At 45.5% G+C, this 22,528-nt stretch overlaps 30 non-coding genes across 30 annotated transcripts; all 30 read left to right on the top strand.

The window, feature by feature from the left end:
- Positions 1-469: 469 nt before the first annotated feature.
- Positions 470-541, top strand: trnae-cuc (transfer RNA glutamic acid (anticodon CUC)). The gene has a single exon. It is a non-coding gene; the product is annotated as a tRNA-Glu (tRNA).
- Positions 542-650: 109 nt separating this feature from the next.
- On the top strand, positions 651-722 carry trnae-cuc (transfer RNA glutamic acid (anticodon CUC)). The gene has a single exon. It is a non-coding gene; the product is annotated as a tRNA-Glu (tRNA).
- Positions 723-1,851: 1,129 nt separating this feature from the next.
- trnae-cuc (transfer RNA glutamic acid (anticodon CUC)) lies at positions 1,852-1,923 on the top strand. Its single transcript has one exon. It is a non-coding gene; the product is annotated as a tRNA-Glu (tRNA).
- Positions 1,924-2,032: 109 nt separating this feature from the next.
- trnae-cuc (transfer RNA glutamic acid (anticodon CUC)) lies at positions 2,033-2,104 on the top strand. The gene has a single exon. It is a non-coding gene; the product is annotated as a tRNA-Glu (tRNA).
- Positions 2,105-2,213: 109 nt separating this feature from the next.
- Positions 2,214-2,285, top strand: trnae-cuc (transfer RNA glutamic acid (anticodon CUC)). Its single transcript has one exon. It is a non-coding gene; the product is annotated as a tRNA-Glu (tRNA).
- A 1,125-nt stretch (positions 2,286-3,410) lies between these two features.
- On the top strand, positions 3,411-3,482 carry trnae-cuc (transfer RNA glutamic acid (anticodon CUC)). Its single transcript has one exon. It is a non-coding gene; the product is annotated as a tRNA-Glu (tRNA).
- Positions 3,483-3,591: 109 nt separating this feature from the next.
- On the top strand, positions 3,592-3,663 carry trnae-cuc (transfer RNA glutamic acid (anticodon CUC)). The gene has a single exon. It is a non-coding gene; the product is annotated as a tRNA-Glu (tRNA).
- Positions 3,664-4,787: 1,124 nt separating this feature from the next.
- trnae-cuc (transfer RNA glutamic acid (anticodon CUC)) lies at positions 4,788-4,859 on the top strand. Its single transcript has one exon. It is a non-coding gene; the product is annotated as a tRNA-Glu (tRNA).
- A 109-nt stretch (positions 4,860-4,968) lies between these two features.
- On the top strand, positions 4,969-5,040 carry trnae-cuc (transfer RNA glutamic acid (anticodon CUC)). Its single transcript has one exon. It is a non-coding gene; the product is annotated as a tRNA-Glu (tRNA).
- Positions 5,041-6,169: 1,129 nt separating this feature from the next.
- trnae-cuc (transfer RNA glutamic acid (anticodon CUC)) lies at positions 6,170-6,241 on the top strand. Its single transcript has one exon. It is a non-coding gene; the product is annotated as a tRNA-Glu (tRNA).
- A 109-nt stretch (positions 6,242-6,350) lies between these two features.
- Positions 6,351-6,422, top strand: trnae-cuc (transfer RNA glutamic acid (anticodon CUC)). Its single transcript has one exon. It is a non-coding gene; the product is annotated as a tRNA-Glu (tRNA).
- Positions 6,423-7,552: 1,130 nt separating this feature from the next.
- trnae-cuc (transfer RNA glutamic acid (anticodon CUC)) lies at positions 7,553-7,624 on the top strand. Its single transcript has one exon. It is a non-coding gene; the product is annotated as a tRNA-Glu (tRNA).
- A 109-nt stretch (positions 7,625-7,733) lies between these two features.
- On the top strand, positions 7,734-7,805 carry trnae-cuc (transfer RNA glutamic acid (anticodon CUC)). Its single transcript has one exon. It is a non-coding gene; the product is annotated as a tRNA-Glu (tRNA).
- A 1,131-nt stretch (positions 7,806-8,936) lies between these two features.
- trnae-cuc (transfer RNA glutamic acid (anticodon CUC)) lies at positions 8,937-9,008 on the top strand. The gene has a single exon. It is a non-coding gene; the product is annotated as a tRNA-Glu (tRNA).
- A 109-nt stretch (positions 9,009-9,117) lies between these two features.
- trnae-cuc (transfer RNA glutamic acid (anticodon CUC)) lies at positions 9,118-9,189 on the top strand. The gene has a single exon. It is a non-coding gene; the product is annotated as a tRNA-Glu (tRNA).
- Positions 9,190-10,314: 1,125 nt separating this feature from the next.
- On the top strand, positions 10,315-10,386 carry trnae-cuc (transfer RNA glutamic acid (anticodon CUC)). The gene has a single exon. It is a non-coding gene; the product is annotated as a tRNA-Glu (tRNA).
- A 109-nt stretch (positions 10,387-10,495) lies between these two features.
- On the top strand, positions 10,496-10,567 carry trnae-cuc (transfer RNA glutamic acid (anticodon CUC)). Its single transcript has one exon. It is a non-coding gene; the product is annotated as a tRNA-Glu (tRNA).
- Positions 10,568-11,690: 1,123 nt separating this feature from the next.
- On the top strand, positions 11,691-11,762 carry trnae-cuc (transfer RNA glutamic acid (anticodon CUC)). Its single transcript has one exon. It is a non-coding gene; the product is annotated as a tRNA-Glu (tRNA).
- A 109-nt stretch (positions 11,763-11,871) lies between these two features.
- Positions 11,872-11,943, top strand: trnae-cuc (transfer RNA glutamic acid (anticodon CUC)). The gene has a single exon. It is a non-coding gene; the product is annotated as a tRNA-Glu (tRNA).
- A 1,129-nt stretch (positions 11,944-13,072) lies between these two features.
- On the top strand, positions 13,073-13,144 carry trnae-cuc (transfer RNA glutamic acid (anticodon CUC)). Its single transcript has one exon. It is a non-coding gene; the product is annotated as a tRNA-Glu (tRNA).
- Positions 13,145-14,273: 1,129 nt separating this feature from the next.
- trnae-cuc (transfer RNA glutamic acid (anticodon CUC)) lies at positions 14,274-14,345 on the top strand. Its single transcript has one exon. It is a non-coding gene; the product is annotated as a tRNA-Glu (tRNA).
- A 1,128-nt stretch (positions 14,346-15,473) lies between these two features.
- On the top strand, positions 15,474-15,545 carry trnae-cuc (transfer RNA glutamic acid (anticodon CUC)). Its single transcript has one exon. It is a non-coding gene; the product is annotated as a tRNA-Glu (tRNA).
- A 1,320-nt stretch (positions 15,546-16,865) lies between these two features.
- trnae-cuc (transfer RNA glutamic acid (anticodon CUC)) lies at positions 16,866-16,937 on the top strand. Its single transcript has one exon. It is a non-coding gene; the product is annotated as a tRNA-Glu (tRNA).
- Positions 16,938-17,046: 109 nt separating this feature from the next.
- On the top strand, positions 17,047-17,118 carry trnae-cuc (transfer RNA glutamic acid (anticodon CUC)). The gene has a single exon. It is a non-coding gene; the product is annotated as a tRNA-Glu (tRNA).
- A 1,129-nt stretch (positions 17,119-18,247) lies between these two features.
- Positions 18,248-18,319, top strand: trnae-cuc (transfer RNA glutamic acid (anticodon CUC)). Its single transcript has one exon. It is a non-coding gene; the product is annotated as a tRNA-Glu (tRNA).
- Positions 18,320-19,448: 1,129 nt separating this feature from the next.
- On the top strand, positions 19,449-19,520 carry trnae-cuc (transfer RNA glutamic acid (anticodon CUC)). Its single transcript has one exon. It is a non-coding gene; the product is annotated as a tRNA-Glu (tRNA).
- Positions 19,521-19,629: 109 nt separating this feature from the next.
- trnae-cuc (transfer RNA glutamic acid (anticodon CUC)) lies at positions 19,630-19,701 on the top strand. The gene has a single exon. It is a non-coding gene; the product is annotated as a tRNA-Glu (tRNA).
- Positions 19,702-21,011: 1,310 nt separating this feature from the next.
- Positions 21,012-21,083, top strand: trnae-cuc (transfer RNA glutamic acid (anticodon CUC)). Its single transcript has one exon. It is a non-coding gene; the product is annotated as a tRNA-Glu (tRNA).
- A 109-nt stretch (positions 21,084-21,192) lies between these two features.
- Positions 21,193-21,264, top strand: trnae-cuc (transfer RNA glutamic acid (anticodon CUC)). The gene has a single exon. It is a non-coding gene; the product is annotated as a tRNA-Glu (tRNA).
- A 990-nt stretch (positions 21,265-22,254) lies between these two features.
- trnae-cuc (transfer RNA glutamic acid (anticodon CUC)) lies at positions 22,255-22,325 on the top strand. Its single transcript has one exon. It is a non-coding gene; the product is annotated as a tRNA-Glu (tRNA).
- The last annotated feature ends 203 nt before the right edge of the window (positions 22,326-22,528 follow it).

Raw genomic sequence — 22,528 nt, 5'->3', positions numbered from 1 at the left:
TTCTGAGGTCTTGCCTGATTTCCTTTGCTTTTCCCATGGAGTCAAGCAAAGAGGCACTGAGTTTGAAGGTAGGCCTTGAAATACATCTACAGGTACACCTCCAATTGACTCAAAGGATGTCAATTAGCCTATCAGAAGCTTCTAAAGCCATGACATCATTTTCGGGAATTTTACAAACTGTTTAAAGGCACAGCCAACTTATTGTATGTAAACTTCTGGCCCACTGAATTTGTGATACAGTGAATTATAAGTGAAATAATCCCAATGTAAACAATTGTTGGAAAAATGACTTGTGTCATGCACAAAGTAGATGTCCTAACCGTCTGCCAAAACGATCGTTTGTTAGCAAGAAATGTGGGGAGGGGTTGACAAACAGGTTTTAATGACTCCAGCCTAAGTGGATGGAAACTTACGACTTCAACTATATGTACCATTTCAAACTGGGAAACGAATTGCACTGTAGTACCCTTCCCTGGTGGTCTAGTGGTTAGGATTCGGCGCTCTCACCGCCGCGGCCCGGGTTCGATTCCCGGTCAGGGAACTACTCTTTTGCTACATGTTTACTTGTACAACCTGTCACAATGAATATAGAAGGTTATCGCACATATGTACCAGCTCACACTGAGAACCGATTTGCACTGTATTATCCTTCCCTGGTGGTCTAGTGGTTAGGATTAGGCGCTCTCACCGCCGCGGCCCGGGTTCGATTCCCGGTCAGGGAAATAGTCTATGCTCCTTGTTTACTTGTGCAACCTGTCACTATGAATTTAGTAGGTTGTCGCACATATGTACCACTTCAAATTGCAAACCGATTTGCCCTGCAGTGTCCTTCCCAGGTGTTCTAGTGGTGCACCAGACCCTCCTGCAGCAAAGCACCCCCACAACATGATGGTGTTCTTCGGCTTGAAAGCCTCCCCCTTTTCCCTCCAAACATAACAATGGTCATTATGGCCAAACAGTTCGATTTTTGTTTCATCAGACCAGAGGACATTTCTCCAAAACTAGGATCTTTGTCCCCAAACTGTAGTATGGCTTTTTTATGGCGGTTTTGGAGCAGTAGCTTCTTCCTTGCTGAGCGGCCTCTCGGGGTATGTCGATATAGGACTCGTTTGCCTGTGGATATAGACCATTTTGTACCTGTTTCCTCCAGCATCTTCACAAGGTCCTTTGCTGTTGTTCTGGGATGGATTTGCACTTTTCGACCCAAAGTACGTTCATCTCTAGGAGAGAGAACGCGTCTCCTTCCTGAGCGGTATGACGCCTGCGTCATACCATGGTGTTTATACTTGCGTACTATTGTTTCTACAGATGAGCGAGGTACCTTCAGGCGTTTGGAAATTGCTCCCAAGGAGGAACCAGACTTGTGGAGGTCTACATTTTCTTTCTGAGGTCTTGCCTGATTTCCTTTGCTTTTCCCATGGAGTCAAGCAAAGAGGCACTGAGTTTGAAGGTAGGCCTTGAAATACATCTACAGGTACTCCTCCAATTGACTCAAAGGATGTCAATTAGCCTATCAGAAGCTTCTAAAGCCATGACATCATTTTCGGGAATTTTACAAACTGTTTAAAGGCACAGCCAACTTATTGTATGTAAACTTCTGGCCCACTGAATTTGTGATACAGTGAATTATAAGTGAAATAATCCCAATGTAAACAATTGTTGGAAAAATGACTTGTGTCATGCACAAAGTAGATGTCCTAACCGTCTGCCAAAACGATCGTTTGTTAGCAAGAAATGTGGGGAGGGGTTGACAAACAGGTTTTAATGACTCCAGCCTAAGTGGATGGAAACTTACGACTTCAACTATATGTACCATTTCAAACTGGGAAACGAATTGCACTGTAGTACCCTTCCCTGGTGGTCTAGTGGTTAGGATTCGGCGCTCTCACCGCCGCGGCCCGGGTTCGATTCCCGGTCAGGGAACTACTCTTTTGCTACATGTTTACTTGTACAACCTGTCACAATGAATATAGAAGGTTATCGCACATATGTACCAGCTCACACTGAGAACCGATTTGCACTGTATTATCCTTCCCTGGTGGTCTAGTGGTTAGGATTCGGCGCTCTCACCGCCGCGGCCCGGGTTCGATTCCCGGTCAGGGAACTACTCTTTTGCTACATGTTTACTTGTACAACCTGTCACAATGAATATAGAAGGTTATCGCACATATGTACCAGCTCACACTGAGAACCGATTTGCACTGTATTATCCTTCCCTGGTGGTCTAGTGGTTAGGATTCGGCGCTCTCACCGCCGCGGCCCGGGTTCGATTCCCGGTCAGGGAAATAGTCTATGCTCCTTGTTTACTTGTGCAACCTGTCACTATGAATTTAGTAGGTTGTCGCACATATGTACCACTTCAAATTGCAAACCGATTTGCCCTGCAGTGTCCTTCCCAGGTGTTCTAGTGGTGCACCAGACCCTCCTGCAGCAAAGCACCCCCACAACATGATGGTGTTCTTCGGCTTGAAAGCCCTTTTCCCTCCAAACATAACAATGGTCATTATGGCCAAACAGTTCGATTTTTGTTTCATCAGACCAGAGGACATTTCTCCAAAAACTAGGATCTTTGTCCCCAAACTGTAGTATGGCTTTTTTATGGCGGTTTTGGAGCAGTAGCTTCTTCCTTGCTGAGCGGCCTCTCGGGGTATGTCGATATAGGACTCGTTTGCCTGTGGATATAGACCATTTTGTACCTGTTTCCTCCAGCATCTTCACAAGGTCCTTTGCTGTTGTTCTGGGATGGATTTGCACTTTTCGACCCAAAGTACGTTCATCTCTAGGAGAGAGAACGCGTCTCCTTCCTGAGCGGTATGACGCCTGCGTCATACCATGGTGTTTATACTTGCGTACTATTGTTTCTACAGATGAGCGAGGTACCTTCAGGCGTTTGGAAATTGCTCCCAAGGAGGAACCAGACTTGTGGAGGTCTACATTTTCTTTCTGAGGTCTTGCCTGATTTCCTTTGCTTTTCCCATGGAGTCAAGCAAAGAGGCACTGAGTTTGAAGGTAGGCCTTGAAATACATCTACAGGTACTCCTCCAATTGACTCAAAGGATGTCAATTAGCCTATCAGAAGCTTCTAAAGCCATGACATCATTTTCGGGAATTTTACAAACTGTTTAAAGGCACAGCCAACTTATTGTATGTAAACTTCTGGCCCACTGAATTTGTGATACAGTGAATTATAAGTGAAATAATCCCAATGTAAACAATTGTTGGAAAAATGACTTGTGTCATGCACAAAGTAGATGTCCTAACCGTCTGCCAAAACGATCGTTTGTTAGCAAGAAATGTGGGGAGGGGTTGACAAACAGGTTTTAATGACTCCAGCCTAAGTGGATGGAAACTTACGACTTCAACTATATGTACCATTTCAAACTGGGAAACGAATTGCACTGTAGTACCCTTCCCTGGTGGTCTAGTGGTTAGGATTCGGCGCTCTCACCGCCGCGGCCCGGGTTCGATTCCCGGTCAGGGAACTACTCTTTTGCTACATGTTTACTTGTACAACCTGTCACAATGAATATAGAAGGTTATCGCACATATGTACCAGCTCACACTGAGAACCGATTTGCACTGTATTATCCTTCCCTGGTGGTCTAGTGGTTAGGATTCGGCGCTCTCACCGCCGCGGCCCGGGTTCGATTCCCGGTCAGGGAAATAGTCTATGCTCCTTGTTTACTTGTGCAACCTGTCACTATGAATTTAGTAGGTTGTCGCACATATGTACCACTTCAAATTGCAAACCGATTTGCCCTGCAGTGTCCTTCCCAGGTGTTCTAGTGGTGCACCAGACCCTCCTGCAGCAAAGCACCCCCACAACATGATGGTGTTCTTCGGCTTGAAAGCCCTTTTCCCTCCAAACATAACAATGGTCATTATGGCCAAACAGTTCGATTTTTGTTTCATCAGACCAGAGGACATTTCTCCAAAAACTAGGATCTTTGTCCCCAAACTGTAGTATGGCTTTTTTATGGCGGTTTTGGAGCAGTAGCTTCTTCCTTGCTGAGCGGCCTCTCGGGGTATGTCGATATAGGACTCGTTTGCCTGTGGATATAGACCATTTTGTACCTGTTTCCTCCAGCATCTTCACAAGGTCCTTTGCTGTTGTTCTGGGATGGATTTGCACTTTTCGACCCAAAGTACGTTCATCTCTAGGAGAGAGAACGCGTCTCCTTCCTGAGCGGTATGACGCCTGCGTCATACCATGGTGTTTATACTTGCGTACTATTGTTTCTACAGATGAGCGAGGTACCTTCAGGCGTTTGGAAATTGCTCCCAAGGAGGAACCAGACTTGTGGAGGTCTACATTTTCTTTCTGAGGTCTTGCCTGATTTCCTTTGCTTTTCCCATGGAGTCAAGCAAAGAGGCACTGAGTTTGAAGGTAGGCCTTGAAATACATCTACAGGTACTCCTCCAATTGACTCAAAGGATGTCAATTAGCCTATCAGAAGCTTCTAAAGCCATGACATCATTTTCGGGAATTTTACAAACTGTTTAAAGGCACAGCCAACTTATTGTATGTAAACTTCTGGCCCACTGAATTTGTGATACAGTGAATTATAAGTGAAATAATCCCAATGTAAACAATTGTTGGAAAAATGACTTGTGTCATGCACAAAGTAGATGTCCTAACCGTCTGCCAAAACGATCGTTTGTTAGCAAGAAATGTGGGGAGGGTTGACAAACAGGTTTTAATGACTCCAGCCTAAGTGGATGGAAACTTACGACTTCAACTATATGTACCATTTCAAACTGGGAAACGAATTGCACTGTAGTACCCTTCCCTGGTGGTCTAGTGGTTAGGATTCGGCGCTCTCACCGCCGCGGCCCGGGTTCGATTCCCGGTCAGGGAACTACTCTTTTGCTACATGTTTACTTGTACAACCTGTCACAATGAATATAGAAGGTTATCGCACATATGTACCAGCTCACACTGAGAACCGATTTGCACTGTATTATCCTTCCCTGGTGGTCTAGTGGTTAGGATTCGGCGCTCTCACCGCCGCGGCCCGGGTTCGATTCCCGGTCAGGGAAATAGTCTATGCTCCTTGTTTACTTGTGCAACCTGTCACTATGAATTTAGTAGGTTGTCGCACATATGTACCACTTCAAATTGCAAACCGATTTGCCCTGCAGTGTCCTTCCCAGGTGTTCTAGTGGTGCACCAGACCCTCCTGCAGCAAAGCACCCCACAACATGATGGTGTTCTTCGGCTTGAAAGCCTCCCCCTTTTCCCTCCAAACATAACAATGGTCATTATGGCCAAACAGTTCGATTTTTGTTTCATCAGACCAGAGGACATTTCTCCAAAAACTAGGATCTTTGTCCCCAAACTGTAGTATGGCTTTTTTATGGCGGTTTTGGAGCAGTAGCTTCTTCCTTGCTGAGCGGCCTCTCGGGGTATGTCGATATAGGACTCGTTTGCCTGTGGATATAGACCATTTTGTACCTGTTTCCTCCAGCATCTTCACAAGGTCCTTTGCTGTTGTTCTGGGATGGATTTGCACTTTTCGACCCAAAGTACGTTCATCTCTAGGAGAGAGAACGCGTCTCCTTCCTGAGCGGTATGACGCCTGCGTCATACCATGGTGTTTATACTTGCGTACTATTGTTTCTACAGATGAGCGAGGTACCTTCAGGCGTTTGGAAATTGCTCCCAAGGAGGAACCAGACTTGTGGAGGTCTACATTTTCTTTCTGAGGTCTTGCCTGATTTCCTTTGCTTTTCCCATGGAGTCAAGCAAAGAGGCACTGAGTTTGAAGGTAGGCCTTGAAATACATCTACAGGTACTCCTCCAATTGACTCAAAGGATGTCAATTAGCCTATCAGAAGCTTCTAAAGCCATGACATCATTTTCGGGAATTTTACAAACTGTTTAAAGGCACAGCCAACTTATTGTATGTAAACTTCTGGCCCACTGAATTTGTGATACAGTGAATTATAAGTGAAATAATCCCAATGTAAACAATTGTTGGAAAAATGACTTGTGTCATGCACAAAGTAGATGTCCTAACCGTCTGCCAAAACGATCGTTTGTTAGCAAGAAATGTGGGGAGGGGTTGACAAACAGGTTTTAATGACTCCAGCCTAAGTGGATGGAAACTTACGACTTCAACTATATGTACCATTTCAAACTGGGAAACGAATTGCACTGTAGTACCCTTCCCTGGTGGTCTAGTGGTTAGGATTCGGCGCTCTCACCGCCGCGGCCCGGGTTCGATTCCCGGTCAGGGAACTACTCTTTTGCTACATGTTTACTTGTACAACCTGTCACAATGAATATAGAAGGTTATCGCACATATGTACCAGCTCACACTGAGAACCGATTTGCACTGTATTATCCTTCCCTGGTGGTCTAGTGGTTAGGATTCGGCGCTCTCACCGCCGCGGCCCGGGTTCGATTCCCGGTCAGGGAAATAGTCTATGCTCCTTGTTTACTTGTGCAACCTGTCACTATGAATTTAGTAGGTTGTCGCACATATGTACCACTTCAAATTGCAAACCGATTTGCCCTGCAGTGTCCTTCCCAGGTGTTCTAGTGGTGCACCAGACCCTCCTGCAGCAAAGCACCCCCACAACATGATGGTGTTCTTCGGCTTGAAAGCCTCCCCCTTTTCCCTCCAAACATAACAATGGTCATTATGGCCAAACAGTTCGATTTTTGTTTCATCAGACCAGAGGACATTTCTCCAAAAACTAGGATCTTTGTCCCCAAACTGTAGTATGGCTTTTTTATGGCGGTTTTGGAGCAGTAGCTTCTTCCTTGCTGAGCGGCCTCTCGGGGTATGTCGATATAGGACTCGTTTGCCTGTGGATATAGACCATTTTGTACCTGTTTCCTCCAGCATCTTCACAAGGTCCTTTGCTGTTGTTCTGGGATGGATTTGCACTTTTCGACCCAAAGTACGTTCATCTCTAGGAGAGAGAACGCGTCTCCTTCCTGAGCGGTATGACGCCTGCGTCATACCATGGTGTTTATACTTGCGTACTATTGTTTCTACAGATGAGCGAGGTACCTTCAGGCGTTTGGAAATTGCTCCCAAGGAGGAACCAGACTTGTGGAGGTCTACATTTTCTTTCTGAGGTCTTGCCTGATTTCCTTTGCTTTTCCCATGGAGTCAAGCAAAGAGGCACTGAGTTTGAAGGTAGGCCTTGAAATACATCTACAGGTACTCCTCCAATTGACTCAAAGGATGTCAATTAGCCTATCAGAAGCTTCTAAAGCCATGACATCATTTTCGGGAATTTTACAAACTGTTTAAAGGCACAGCCAACTTATTGTATGTAAACTTCTGGCCCACTGAATTTGTGATACAGTGAATTATAAGTGAAATAATCCCAATGTAAACAATTGTTGGAAAAATGACTTGTGTCATGCACAAAGTAGATGTCCTAACCGTCTGCCAAAACGATCGTTTGTTAGCAAGAAATGTGGGGAGGGGTTGACAAACAGGTTTTAATGACTCCAGCCTAAGTGGATGGAAACTTACGACTTCAACTATATGTACCATTTCAAACTGGGAAACGAATTGCACTGTAGTACCCTTCCCTGGTGGTCTAGTGGTTAGGATTCGGCGCTCTCACCGCCGCGGCCCGGGTTCGATTCCCGGTCAGGGAACTACTCTTTTGCTACATGTTTACTTGTACAACCTGTCACAATGAATATAGAAGGTTATCGCACATATGTACCAGCTCACACTGAGAACCGATTTGCACTGTATTATCCTTCCCTGGTGGTCTAGTGGTTAGGATTCGGCGCTCTCACCGCCGCGGCCCGGGTTCGATTCCCGGTCAGGGAAATAGTCTATGCTCCTTGTTTACTTGTGCAACCTGTCACTATGAATTTAGTAGGTTGTCGCACATATGTACCACTTCAAATTGCAAACCGATTTGCCCTGCAGTGTCCTTCCCAGGTGTTCTAGTGGTGCACCAGACCCTCCTGCAGCAAAGCACCCCCACAACATGATGGTGTTCTTCGGCTTGAAAGCCTCCCCCTTTTCCCTCCAAACATAACAATGGTCATTATGGCCAAACAGTTCGATTTTTGTTTCATCAGACCAGAGGACATTTCTCCAAAAACTAGGATCTTTGTCCCCAAACTGTAGTATGGCTTTTTTTATGGCGGTTTTGGAGCAGTAGCTTCTTCCTTGCTGAGCGGCCTCTCGGGGTATGTCGATATAGGACTCGTTTGCCTGTGGATATAGACCATTTTGTACCTGTTTCCTCCAGCATCTTCACAAGGTCCTTTGCTGTTGTTCTGGGATGGATTTGCACTTTTCGACCCAAAGTACGTTCATCTCTAGGAGAGAGAACGCGTCTCCTTCCTGAGCGGTATGACGCCTGCGTCATACCATGGTGTTTATACTTGCGTACTATTGTTTCTACAGATGAGCGAGGTACCTTCAGGCGTTTGGAAATTGCTCCCAAGGAGGAACCAGACTTGTGGAGGTCTACATTTTCTTTCTGAGGTCTTGCCTGATTTCCTTTGCTTTTCCCATGGAGTCAAGCAAAGAGGCACTGAGTTTGAAGGTAGGCCTTGAAATACATCTACAGGTACTCCTCCAATTGACTCAAAGGATGTCAATTAGCCTATCAGAAGCTTCTAAAGCCATGACATCATTTTCGGGAATTTTACAAACTGTTTAAAGGCACAGCCAACTTATTGTATGTAAACTTCTGGCCCACTGAATTTGTGATACAGTGAATTATAAGTGAAATAATCCCAATGTAAACAATTGTTGGAAAAATGACTTGTGTCATGCACAAAGTAGATGTCCTAACCGTCTGCCAAAACGATCGTTTGTTAGCAAGAAATGTGGGGAGGGGTTGACAAACAGGTTTTAATGACTCCAGCCTAAGTGGATGGAAACTTACGACTTCAACTATATGTACCATTTCAAACTGGGAAACGAATTGCACTGTAGTACCCTTCCCTGGTGGTCTAGTGGTTAGGATTCGGCGCTCTCACCGCCGCGGCCCGGGTTCGATTCCCGGTCAGGGAACTACTCTTTTGCTACATGTTTACTTGTACAACCTGTCACAATGAATATAGAAGGTTATCGCACATATGTACCAGCTCACACTGAGAACCGATTTGCACTGTATTATCCTTCCCTGGTGGTCTAGTGGTTAGGATTCGGCGCTCTCACCGCCGCGGCCCGGGTTCGATTCCCGGTCAGGGAAATAGTCTATGCTCCTTGTTTACTTGTGCAACCTGTCACTATGAATTTAGTAGGTTGTCGCACATATGTACCACTTCAAATTGCAAACCGATTTGCCCTGCAGTGTCCTTCCCAGGTGTTCTAGTGGTGCACCAGACCCTCCTGCAGCAAAGCACCCCCACAACATGATGGTGTTCTTCGGCTTGAAAGCCCTTTTCCCTCCAAACATAACAATGGTCATTATGGCCAAACAGTTCGATTTTTGTTTCATCAGACCAGAGGACATTTCTCCAAAAACTAGGATCTTTGTCCCCAAACTGTAGTATGGCTTTTTTATGGCGGTTTTGGAGCAGTAGCTTCTTCCTTGCTGAGCGGCCTCTCGGGGTATGTCGATATAGGACTCGTTTGCCTGTGGATATAGACCATTTTGTACCTGTTTCCTCCAGCATCTTCACAAGGTCCTTTGCTGTTGTTCTGGGATGGATTTGCACTTTTCGACCCAAAGTACGTTCATCTCTAGGAGAGAGAACGCGTCTCCTTCCTGAGCGGTATGACGCCTGCGTCATACCATGGTGTTTATACTTGCGTACTATTGTTTCTACAGATGAGCGAGGTACCTTCAGGCGTTTGGAAATTGCTCCCAAGGAGGAACCAGACTTGTGGAGGTCTACATTTTCTTTCTGAGGTCTTGCCTGATTTCCTTTGCTTTTCCCATGGAGTCAAGCAAAGAGGCACTGAGTTTGAAGGTAGGCCTTGAAATACATCTACAGGTACTCCTCCAATTGACTCAAAGGATGTCAATTAGCCTATCAGAAGCTTCTAAAGCCATGACATCATTTTCGGGAATTTTACAAACTGTTTAAAGGCACAGCCAACTTATTGTATGTAAACTTCTGGCCCACTGAATTTGTGATACAGTGAATTATAAGTGAAATAATCCCAATGTAAACAATTGTTGGAAAAATGACTTGTGTCATGCACAAAGTAGATGTCCTAACCGTCTGCCAAAACGATCGTTTGTTAGCAAGAAATGTGGGGAGGGGTTGACAAACAGGTTTTAATGACTCCAGCCTAAGTGGATGGAAACTTACGACTTCAACTATATGTACCATTTCAAACTGGGAAACGAATTGCACTGTAGTACCCTTCCCTGGTGGTCTAGTGGTTAGGATTCGGCGCTCTCACCGCCGCGGCCCGGGTTCGATTCCCGGTCAGGGAACTACTCTTTTGCTACATGTTTACTTGTACAACCTGTCACAATGAATATAGAAGGTTATCGCACATATGTACCAGCTCACACTGAGAACCGATTTGCACTGTATTATCCTTCCCTGGTGGTCTAGTGGTTAGGATTCGGCGCTCTCACCGCCGCGGCCCGGGTTCGATTCCCGGTCAGGGAAATAGTCTATGCTCCTTGTTTACTTGTGCAACCTGTCACTATGAATTTAGTAGGTTGTCGCACATATGTACCACTTCAAATTGCAAACCGATTTGCCCTGCAGTGTCCTTCCCAGGTGTTCTAGTGGTGCACCAGACCCTCCTGCAGCAAAGCACCCCCACAACATGATGGTGTTCTTCGGCTTGAAAGCCCTTTTCCCTCCAAACATAACAATGGTCATTATGGCCAAACAGTTCGATTTTTGTTTCATCAGACCAGAGGACATTTCTCCAAAAACTAGGATCTTTGTCCCCAAACTGTAGTATGGCTTTTTTATGGCGGTTTTGGAGCAGTAGCTTCTTCCTTGCTGAGCGGCCTCTCGGGGTATGTCGATATAGGACTCGTTTGCCTGTGGATATAGACCATTTTGTACCTGTTTCCTCCAGCATCTTCACAAGGTCCTTTGCTGTTGTTCTGGGATGGATTTGCACTTTTCGACCCAAAGTACGTTCATCTCTAGGAGAGAGAACGCGTCTCCTTCCTGAGCGGTATGACGCCTGCGTCATACCATGGTGTTTATACTTGCGTACTATTGTTTCTACAGATGAGCGAGGTACCTTCAGGCGTTTGGAAATTGCTCCCAAGGAGGAACCAGACTTGTGGAGGTCTACATTTTCTTTCTGAGGTCTTGCCTGATTTCCTTTGCTTTTCCCATGGAGTCAAGCAAAGAGGCACTGAGTTTGAAGGTAGGCCTTGAAATACATCTACAGGTACTCCTCCAATTGACTCAAAGGATGTCAATTAGCCTATCAGAAGCTTCTAAAGCCATGACATCATTTTCGGGAATTTTACAAACTGTTTAAAGGCACAGCCAACTTATTGTATGTAAACTTCTGGCCCACTGAATTTGTGATACAGTGAATTATAAGTGAAATAATCCCAATGTAAACAATTGTTGGAAAAATGACTTGTGTCATGCACAAAGTAGATGTCCTAACCGTCTGCCAAAACGATCGTTTGTTAGCAAGAAATGTGGGGAGGGGTTGACAAACAGGTTTTAATGACTCCAGCCTAAGTGGATGGAAACTTACGACTTCAACTATATGTACCATTTCAAACTGGGAAACGAATTGCACTAGTACCCTTCCCTGGTGGTCTAGTGGTTAGGATTCGGCGCTCTCACCGCCGCGGCCCGGGTTCGATTCCCGGTCAGGGAACTACTCTTTTGCTACATGTTTACTTGTACAACCTGTCACAATGAATATAGAAGGTTATCGCACATATGTACCAGCTCACACTGAGAACCGATTTGCACTGTATTATCCTTCCCTGGTGGTCTAGTGGTTAGGATTCGGCGCTCTCACCGCCGCGGCCCGGGTTCGATTCCCGGTCAGGGAAATAGTCTATGCTCCTTGTTTACTTGTGCAACCTGTCACTATGAATTTAGTAGGTTGTCGCACATATGTACCACTTCAAATTGCAAACCGATTTGCCCTGCAGTGTCCTTCCCAGGTGTTCTAGTGGTGCACCAGACCCTCCTGCAGCAAAGCACCCCCACAACATGATGGTGTTCTTCGGCTTGAAAGCCTCCCCCTTTTCCCTCCAAACATAACAATGGTCATTATGGCCAAACAGTTCGATTTTGTTTCATCAGACCAGAGGACATTTCTCCAAAAACTAGGATCTTTGTCCCCAAACTGTAGTATGGCTTTTTTATGGCGGTTTTGGAGCAGTAGCTTCTTCCTTGCTGAGCGGCCTCTCGGGGTATGTCGATATAGGACTCGTTTGCCTGTGGATATAGACCATTTTGTACCTGTTTCCTCCAGCATCTTCACAAGGTCCTTTGCTGTTGTTCTGGGATGGATTTGCACTTTTCGACCCAAAGTACGTTCATCTCTAGGAGAGAGAACGCGTCTCCTTCCTGAGCGGTATGACGCCTGCGTCATACCATGGTGTTTATACTTGCGTACTATTGTTTCTACAGATGAGCGAGGTACCTTCAGGCGTTTGGAAATTGCTCCCAAGGAGGAACCAGACTTGTGGAGGTCTACATTTTCTTTCTGAGGTCTTGCCTGATTTCCTTTGCTTTTCCCATGGAGTCAAGCAAAGAGGCACTGAGTTTGAAGGTAGGCCTTGAAATACATCTACAGGTACTCCTCCAATTGACTCAAAGGATGTCAATTAGCCTATCAGAAGCTTCTAAAGCCATGACATCATTTTCGGGAATTTTACAAACTGTTTAAAGGCACAGCCAACTTATTGTATGTAAACTTCTGGCCCACTGAATTTGTGATACAGTGAATTATAAGTGAAATAATCCCAATGTAAACAATTGTTGGAAAAATGACTTGTGTCATGCACAAAGTAGATGTCCTAACCGTCTGCCAAAACGATCGTTTGTTAGCAAGAAATGTGGGGAGGGGTTGACAAACAGGTTTTAATGACTCCAGCCTAAGTGGATGGAAACTTACGACTTCAACTATATGTACCATTTCAAACTGGGAAACGAATTGCACTGTAGTACCCTTCCCTGGTGGTCTAGTGGTTAGGATTCGGCGCTCTCACCGCCGCGGCCCGGGTTCGATTCCCGGTCAGGGAAATAGTCTATGCTCCTTGTTTACTTGTGCAACCTGTCACTATGAATTTAGTAGGTTGTCGCACATATGTACCACTTCAAATTGCAAACCGATTTGCCCTGCAGTGTCCTTCCCAGGTGTTCTAGTGGTGCACCAGACCCTCCTGCAGCAAAGCACCCCCACAACATGATGGTGTTCTTCGGCTTGAAAGCCTCCCCCTTTTCCCTCCAAACATAACAATGGTCATTATGGCCAAACAGTTCGATTTTTGTTTCATCAGACCAGAGGACATTTCTCCAAAACTAGGATCTTTGTCCCCAAACTGTAGTATGGCTTTTTTATGGCGGTTTTGGAGCAGTAGCTTCTTCCTTGCTGAGCGGCCTCTCGGGGTATGTCGATATAGGACTCGTTTGCCTGTGGATATAGACCATTTTGTACCTGTTTCCTCCAGCATCTTCACAAGGTCCTTTGCTGTTGTTCTGGGATGGATTTGCACTTTTCGACCCAAAGTACGTTCATCTCTAGGAGAGAGAACGCGTCTCCTTCCTGAGCGGTATGACGCCTGCGTCATACCATGGTGTTTATACTTGCGTACTATTGTTTCTACAGATGAGCGAGGTACCTTCAGGCGTTTGGAAATTGCTCCCAAGGAGGAACCAGACTTGTGGAGGTCTACATTTTCTTTCTGAGGTCTTGCCTGATTTCCTTTGCTTTTCCCATGGAGTCAAGCAAAGAGGCACTGAGTTTGAAGGTAGGCCTTGAAATACATCTACAGGTACTCCTCCAATTGACTCAAAGGATGTCAATTAGCCTATCAGAAGCTTCTAAAGCCATGACATCATTTTCGGGAATTTTACAAACTGTTTAAAGGCACAGCCAACTTATTGTATGTAAACTTCTGGCCCACTGAATTTGTGATACAGTGAATTATAAGTGAAATAATCCCAATGTAAACAATTGTTGGAAAAATGACTTGTGTCATGCACAAAGTAGATGTCCTAACCGTCTGCCAAAACGATCGTTTGTTAGCAAGAAATGTGGGGAGGGGTTGACAAACAGGTTTTAATGACTCCAGCCTAAGTGGATGGAAACTTACGACTTCAACTATATGTACCATTTCAAACTGGGAAACGAATTGCACTGTAGTACCCTTCCCTGGTGGTCTAGTGGTTAGGATTCGGCGCTCTCACCGCCGCGGCCCGGGTTCGATTCCCGGTCAGGGAAATAGTCTATGCTCCTTGTTTACTTGTGCAACCTGTCACTATGAATTTAGTAGGTTGTCGCACATATGTACCACTTCAAATTGCAAACCGATTTGCCCTGCAGTGTCCTTCCCAGGTGTTCTAGTGGTGCACCAGACCCTCCTGCAGCAAAGCACCCCCACAACATGATGGTGTTCTTCGGCTTGAAAGCCTCCCCTTTTCCCTCCAAACATAACAATGGTCATTATGGCCAAACAGTTCGATTTTGTTTCATCAGACCAGAGGACATTTCTCCAAAAACTAGGATCTTTGTCCCCAAACTGTAGTATGGCTTTTTTATGGCGGTTTTGGAGCAGTAGCTTCTTCCTTGCTGAGCGGCCTCTCGGGGTATGTCGATATAGGACTCGTTTGCCTGTGGATATAGACCATTTTGTACCTGTTTCCTCCAGCATCTTCACAAGGTCCTTTGCTGTTGTTCTGGGATGGATTTGCACTTTTCGACCCAAAGTACGTTCATCTCTAGGAGAGAGAACGCGTCTCCTTCCTGAGCGGTATGACGCCTGCGTCATACCATGGTGTTTATACTTGCGTACTATTGTTTCTACAGATGAGCGAGGTACCTTCAGGCGTTTGGAAATTGCTCCCAAGGAGGAACCAGACTTGTGGAGGTCTACATTTTCTTTCTGAGGTCTTGCCTGATTTCCTTTGCTTTTCCCATGGAGTCAAGCAAAGAGGCACTGAGTTTGAAGGTAGGCCTTGAAATACATCTACAGGTACTCCTCCAATTGACTCAAAGGATGTCAATTAGCCTATCAGAAGCTTCTAAAGCCATGACATCATTTTCGGGAATTTTACAAACTGTTTAAAGGCACAGCCAACTTATTGTATGTAAACTTCTGGCCCACTGAATTTGTGATACAGTGAATTATAAGTGAAATAATCCCAATGTAAACAATTGTTGGAAAAATGACTTGTGTCATGCACAAAGTAGATGTCCTAACCGTCTGCCAAAACGATCGTTTGTTAGCAAGAAATGTGGGGAGGGGTTGACAAACAGGTTTTAATGACTCCAGCCTAAGTGGATGGAAACTTACGACTTCAACTATATGTACCATTTCAAACTGGGAAACGAATTGCACTGTAGTACCCTTCCCTGGTGGTCTAGTGGTTAGGATTCGGCGCTCTCACCGCCGCGGCCCGGGTTCGATTCCCGGTCAGGGAACTACTCTTTTGCTACATGTTTACTTGTACAACCTGTCACAATGAATATAGAAGGTTATCGCACATATGTACCAGCTCACACTGAGAACCGATTTGCACTGTATTATCCTTCCCTGGTGGTCTAGTGGTTAGGATTCGGCGCTCTCACCGCCGCGGCCCGGGTTCGATTCCCGGGTTCGATTCCCTGGTCAGGGAAATAGTCTATGCTCCTTGTTTACTTGTGCAACCTGTCACTATGAATTTAGTAGGTTGTCGCACATATGTACCACTTCAAATTGCAAACCGATTTGCCCTGCAGTGTCCTTCCCAGGTGTTCTAGTGGTGCACCAGACCCTCCTGCAGCAAAGCACCCCCACAACATGATGGTGTTCTTCGGCTTGAAAGCCCTTTTCCCTCCAAACATAACAATGGTCATTATGGCCAAACAGTTCGATTTTTGTTTCATCAGACCAGAGGACATTTCTCCAAAAACTAGGATCTTTGTCCCCAAACTGTAGTATGGCTTTTTTATGGCGGTTTTGGAGCAGTAGCTTCTTCCTTGCTGAGCGGCCTCTCGGGGTATGTCGATATAGGACTCGTTTGCCTGTGGATATAGACCATTTTGTACCTGTTTCCTCCAGCATCTTCACAAGGTCCTTTGCTGTTGTTCTGGGATGGATTTGCACTTTTCGACCCAAAGTACGTTCATCTCTAGGAGAGAGAACGCGTCTCCTTCCTGAGCGGTATGACGCCTGCGTCATACCATGGTGTTTATACTTGCGTACTATTGTTTCTACAGATGAGCGAGGTACCTTCAGGCGTTTGGAAATTGCTCCCAAGGAGGAACCAGACTTGTGGAGGTCTACATTTTCTTTCTGAGGTCTTGCCTGATTTCCTTTGCTTTTCCCATGGAGTCAAGCAAAGAGGCACTGAGTTTGAAGGTAGGCCTTGAAATACATCTACAGGTACTCCTCCAATTGACTCAAAGGATGTCAATTAGCCTATCAGAAGCTTCTAAAGCCATGACATCATTTTCGGGAATTTTACAAACTGTTTAAAGGCACAGCCAACTTATTGTATGTAAACTTCTGGCCCACTGAATTTGTGATACAGTGAATTATAAGTGAAATAATCCCAATGTAAACAATTGTTGGAAAAATGACTTGTGTCATGCACAAAGTAGATGTCCTAACCGTCTGCCAAAACGATCGTTTGTTAGCAAGAAATGTGGGGAGGGGTTGACAAACAGGTTTTAATGACTCCAGCCTAAGTGGATGGAAACTTACGACTTCAACTATATGTACCATTTCAAACTGGGAAACGAATTGCACTGTAGTACCCTTCCCTGGTGGTCTAGTGGTTAGGATTCGGCGCTCTCACCGCCGCGGCCCGGGTTCGATTCCCGGTCAGGGAACTACTCTTTTGCTACATGTTTACTTGTACAACCTGTCACAATGAATATAGAAGGTTATCGCACATATGTACCAGCTCACACTGAGAACCGATTTGCACTGTATTATCCTTCCCTGGTGGTCTAGTGGTTAGGATTCGGCGCTCTCACCGCCGCGGCCCGGGTTCGATTCCCGGTCAGGGAAATAGTCTATGCTCCTTGTTTACTTGTGCAACCTGTCACTATGAATTTAGTAGGTTGTCGCACATATGTACCACTTCAAATTGCAAACCGATTTGCCCTGCAGTGTCCTTCCCAGGTGTTCTAGTGGTGCACCAGACCCTCCTGCAGCAAAGCACCCCCACAACATGATGGTGTTCTTCGGCTTGAAAGCCTCCCCCTTTTCCCTCCAAACATAACAATGGTCATTATGGCCAAACAGTTCGATTTTGTTTCATCAGACCAGAGGACATTTCTCCAAAAACTAGGATCTTTGTCCCCAAACTGTAGTATGGCTTTTTTATGGCGGTTTTGGAGCAGTAGCTTCTTCCTTGCTGAGCGGCCTCTCGGGGTATGTCGATATAGGACTCGTTTGCCTGTGGATATAGACCATTTTGTACCTGTTTCCTCCAGCATCTTCACAAGGTCCTTTGCTGTTGTTCTGGGATGGATTTGCACTTTTCGACCCAAAGTACGTTCATCTCTAGGAGAGAGAACGCGTCTCCTTCCTGAGCGGTATGACGCCTGCGTCATACCATGGTGTTTATACTTGCGTACTATTGTTTCTACAGATGAGCGAGGTACCTTCAGGCGTTTGGAAATTGCTCCCAAGGAGGAACCAGACTTGTGGAGGTCTACATTTTCTTTCTGAGGTCTTGCCTGATTTCCTTTGCTTTTCCCATGGAGTCAAGCAAAGAGGCACTGAGTTTGAAGGTAGGCCTTGAAATACATCTACAGGTACTCCTCCAATTGACTCAAAGGATGTCAATTAGCCTATCAGAAGCTTCTAAAGCCATGACATCATTTTCGGGAATTTTACAAACTGTTTAAAGGCACAGCCAACTTATTGTATGTAAACTTCTGGCCCACTGAATTTGTGATACAGTGAATTATAAGTGAAATAATCCCAATGTAAACAATTGTTGGAAAAATGACTTGTGTCATGCACAAAGTAGATGTCCTAACCGTCTGCCAAAACGATCGTTTGTTAGCAAGAAATGTGGGGAGGGGTTGACAAACAGGTTTTAATGACTCCAGCCTAAGTGGATGGAAACTTACGACTTCAACTATATGTACCATTTCAAACTGGGAAACGAATTGCACTGTAGTACCCTTCCCTGGTGGTCTAGTGGTTAGGATTCGGCGCTCTCACCGCCGCGGCCCGGGTTCGATTCCCGGTCAGGGAAATAGTCTATGCTCCTTGTTTACTTGTGCAACCTGTCACTATGAATTTAGTAGGTTGTCGCACATATGTACCACTTCAAATTGCAAACCGATTTGCCCTGCAGTGTCCTTCCCAGGTGTTCTAGTGGTGCACCAGACCCTCCTGCAGCAAAGCACCCCCACAACATGATGGTGTTCTTCGGCTTGAAAGCCTCCCCCTTTTCCCTCCAAACATAACAATGGTCATTATGGCCAAACAGTTCGATTTTGTTTCATCAGACCAGAGGACATTTCTCCAAAAACTAGGATCTTTGTCCCCAAACTGTAGTATGGCTTTTTTATGGCGGTTTTGGAGCAGTAGCTTCTTCCTTGCTGAGCGGCCTCTCGGGGTATGTCGATATAGGACTCGTTTGCCTGTGGATATAGACCATTTTGTACCTGTTTCCTCCAGCATCTTCACAAGGTCCTTTGCTGTTGTTCTGGGATGGATTTGCACTTTTCGACCCAAAGTACGTTCATCTCTAGGAGAGAGAACGCGTCTCCTTCCTGAGCGGTATGACGCCTGCGTCATACCATGGTGTTTATACTTGCGTACTATTGTTTCTACAGATGAGCGAGGTACCTTCAGGCGTTTGGAAATTGCTCCCAAGGAGGAACCAGACTTGTGGAGGTCTACATTTTCTTTCTGAGGTCTTGCCTGATTTCCTTTGCTTTTCCCATGGAGTCAAGCAAAGAGGCACTGAGTTTGAAGGTAGGCCTTGAAATACATCTACAGGTACTCCTCCAATTGACTCAAAGGATGTCAATTAGCCTATCAGAAGCTTCTAAAGCCATGACATCATTTTCGGGAATTTTACAAACTGTTTAAAGGCACAGCCAACTTATTGTATGTAAACTTCTGGCCCACTGAATTTGTGATACAGTGAATTATAAGTGAAATAATCCCAATGTAAACAATTGTTGGAAAAATGACTTGTGTCATGCACAAAGTAGATGTCCTAACCGTCTGCCAAAACGATCGTTTGTTAGCAAGAAATGTGGGGAGGGGTTGACAAACAGGTTTTAATGACTCCAGCCTAAGTGGATGGAAACTTACGACTTCAACTATATGTACCATTTCAAACTGGGAAACGAATTGCACTGTAGTACCCTTCCCTGGTGGTCTAGTGGTTAGGATTCGGCGCTCTCACCGCCGCGGCCCGGGTTCGATTCCCGGTCAGGGAACTACTCTTTTGCTACATGTTTACTTGTACAACCTGTCACAATGAATATAGAAGGTTATCGCACATATGTACCAGCTCACACTGAGAACCGATTTGCACTGTATTATCCTTCCCTGGTGGTCTAGTGGTTAGGATTCGGCGCTCTCACCGCCGCGGCCCGGGTTCGATTCCCGGTCAGGGAAATAGTCTATGCTCCTTGTTTACTTGTGCAACCTGTCACTATGAATTTAGTAGGTTGTCGCACATATGTACCACTTCAAATTGCAAACCGATTTGCCCTGCAGTGTCCTTCCCAGGTGTTCTAGTGGTGCACCAGACCCTCCTGCAGCAAAGCACCCCCACAACATGATGGTGTTCTTCGGCTTGAAAGCCTCCCCCTTTTCCCTCCAAACATAACAATGGTCATTATGGCCAAACAGTTCGATTTTGTTTCATCAGACCAGAGGACATTTCTCCAAAAACTAGGATCTTTGTCCCCAAACTGTAGTATGGCTTTTTTATGGCGGTTTTGGAGCAGTAGCTTCTTCCTTGCTGAGCGGCCTCTCGGGGTATGTCGATATAGGACTCGTTTGCCTGTGGATATAGACCATTTTGTACCTGTTTCCTCCAGCATCTTCACAAGGTCCTTTGCTGTTGTTCTGGGATGGATTTGCACTTTTCGACCCAAAGTACGTTCATCTCTAGGAGAGAGAACGCGTCTCCTTCCTGAGCGGTATGACGCCTGCGTCATACCATGGTGTTTATACTTGCGTACTATTGTTTCTACAGATGAGCGAGGTACCTTCAGGCGTTTGGAAATTGCTCCCAAGGAGGAACCAGACTTGTGGAGGTCTACATTTTCTTTCTGAGGTCTTGCCTGATTTCCTTTGCTTTTCCCATGGAGTCAAGCAAAGAGGCACTGAGTTTGAAGGTAGGCCTTGAAATACATCTACAGGTACTCCTCCAATTGACTCAAAGGATGTCAATTAGCCTATCAGAAGCTTCTAAAGCCATGACATCATTTTCGGGAATTTTACAAACTGTTTAAAGGCACAGCCAACTTATTGTATGTAAACTTCTGGCCCACTGAATTTGTGATACAGTGAATTATAAGTGAAATAATCCCAATGTAAACAATTGTTGGAAAAATGACTTGTGTCATGCACAAAGTAGATGTCCTAACCGTCTGCCAAAACGATCGTTTGTTAGCAAGAAATGTGGGGAGGGGTTGACAAACAGGTTTTAATGACTCCAGCCTAAGTGGATGGAAACTTACGACTTCAACTATATGTACCATTTCAAACTGGGAAACGAATTGCACTGTAGTACCCTTCCCTGGTGGTCTAGTGGTTAGAATTCGGCGCTCTCACCGCCGCAGCCTGGGTTCGAATCCCGTTCAGGGAACTACTCTTTTGCTTCATGTTTACTTGTACAACCTGTCACAATGAATATAGAAGGTTATCGCACATATGTACTAGCTCACACTGAGAACCGATTTGCACTGTATTATCCTTCCCTGGTGGTCTAGTGGTTAGGATTCGGCGCTCTCACCGCCGCGGCCCGGGTTCGATTCCCGGTCAGGGAACTACTCTTTTGCTACATGTTTACTTGTACAACCTGTCACAATGAATATAGAAGGTTATCGCACATATGTACCAGCTCACACTGAGAACCGATTTGCACTGTATTATCCTTCCCTGGTGGTCTAGTGGTTAGGATTCGGCGCTCTCACCGCCGCGGCCCGGGTTCGATTCCCGGTCAGGGAAATAGTCTATGCTCCTTGTTACTTGTGCAACCTGTCACTATGAATTTAGTAGGTTGTCGCACATATGTACCACTTCAAATTGCAAACCGATTTGCCCTGCAGTGTCCTTCCCAGGTGTTCTAGTGGTGCACCAGACCCTCCTGCAGCAAAGCACCCCCACAACATGATGGTGTTCTTCGGCTTGAAAGCCTCCCCTTTTCCCTCCAAACATAACAATGGTCATTATGGCCAAACAGTTCGATTTTGTTTCATCAGACCAGAGGACATTTCTCCAAAAACTAGGATCTTTGTCCCCAAACTGTAGTATGGCTTTTTTATGGCGGTTTTGGAGCAGTAGCTTCTTCCTTGCTGAGCGGCCTCTCGGGGTATGTCGATATATCCTTCCTGAGCGGTATGACGCCTGCGTCATACCATGGTGTTTATACTTGCGTACTATTGTTTCTACAGATGAGCGAGGTACCTTCAGGCGTTTGGAAATTGCTCCCAAGGAGGAACCAGACTTGTGGAGGTCTACATTTTCTTTCTGAGGTCTTGCCTGATTTCCTTTGCTTTTCCCATGGAGTCAAGCAAAGAGGCACTGAGTTTGAAGGTAGGCCTTGAAATACATCTACAGGTACTCCTCCAATTGACTCAAAGGATGTCAATTAGCCTATCAGAAGCTTCTAAAGCCATGACATCATTTTCGGGAATTTTACAAACTGTTTAAAGGCACAGCCAACTTATTGTATGTAAACTTCTGGCCCACTGAATTTGTGATACAGTGAATTATAAGTGAAATAATCCCAATGTAAACAATTGTTGGAAAAATGACTTGTGTCATGCACAAAGTAGATGTCTAACCGTCTGCCAAAACGATCGTTTGTTAGCAAGAAATGTGGGGAGGGGTTGACAAACAGGTTTTAATGACTCCAGCCTAAGTGGATGGAAACTTACGACTTCAACTATATGTACCATTTCAAACTGGGAAACGAATTGCACTGTAGTACCCCCTTCCCTGGTGGTCTAGTGGTTAGATTCAGTGCTCTCACCGCCGCGGCCCGGGTTCGATTCCCGGTCAGGGAACTACTCTTTTTGCTACATGTTTACTTGTACAACCTGTCACAATGAATATAGAAGGTTATCGCACATATGTACCAGCTCACACTGAGAACCGATTTGCACTGTATTATCCTTCCCTGGTGGTCTAGTGGTTAGGATTCGGCGCTCTCACCGCCGCGGCCGGGTTGATTCGGTCAGGAAATAGTCTATGCTCCTTGTTTACTTGT

This window comes from Oncorhynchus keta, unplaced genomic scaffold (genome assembly GCF_023373465.1).
Source record: "Oncorhynchus keta strain PuntledgeMale-10-30-2019 unplaced genomic scaffold, Oket_V2 Un_contig_12347_pilon_pilon, whole genome shotgun sequence".
Taxonomy (NCBI): domain Eukaryota; kingdom Metazoa; phylum Chordata; class Actinopteri; order Salmoniformes; family Salmonidae; genus Oncorhynchus; species Oncorhynchus keta.
Note: the sequence above shows the minus strand (reverse complement) of the source record. Positions and strands in the feature narration are given on the sequence as shown.